A 418-nucleotide genomic window follows, 5' to 3' on the forward strand; every position below is an offset into this window, starting at 1 on the left:
CCTCCACACTGGTGTGTTCACACAGCACCTGGGTGAGGGGCTTGCTGGGGTTCCTTTAACAATACAACTGCACTTGGGAGTCCCTGAGCCCCTGGGAAGTGCTGGCGGCAGTTGCAAAAGGAAACTGGTATGATCATCTGCCAAGGTCAGTGCCTTATTCTTTTTGGAAATAAAATGGGAATGGATTACTGAAGTTGCAAACTCCATTTCTCTCCTTCAAACCAATCAGACCCAAATTTGTTTATTGCTTTCAATTGCAGCACTCTACTTTTTTGGTTTTTGAGCATGACTGAACCTCAATAGGAATTTATAACTGGGCTTTAAAAATTGTCTTCAGTAGAAATTGTCCACACTGAGCTTCAGAGAACAATTTTACAAGTTTTTTTCCTCTTCATCAGCTACAGGGCAAGAGGAATTG

The 418-nt window shown here is 42.6% G+C and overlaps 1 protein-coding gene across 1 annotated transcript in view; it reads right to left on the reverse strand.

Annotated features, from left to right (window-relative positions):
- The window catches only part of SDK1 (sidekick cell adhesion molecule 1), a gene marked incomplete at its 5' end in the record, with an annotated part of 138,888 nt that overhangs the window by 69,567 nt on the left and 68,903 nt on the right, over positions 1 to 418 (reverse strand). The window lies entirely within an intron of this gene.

Source organism: Nestor notabilis, unplaced genomic scaffold, assembly GCF_000696875.1.
Source record: "Nestor notabilis isolate BGI_N333 unplaced genomic scaffold, ASM69687v1 scaffold3057, whole genome shotgun sequence".
NCBI classification, from domain to species: domain Eukaryota; kingdom Metazoa; phylum Chordata; class Aves; order Psittaciformes; family Psittacidae; genus Nestor; species Nestor notabilis.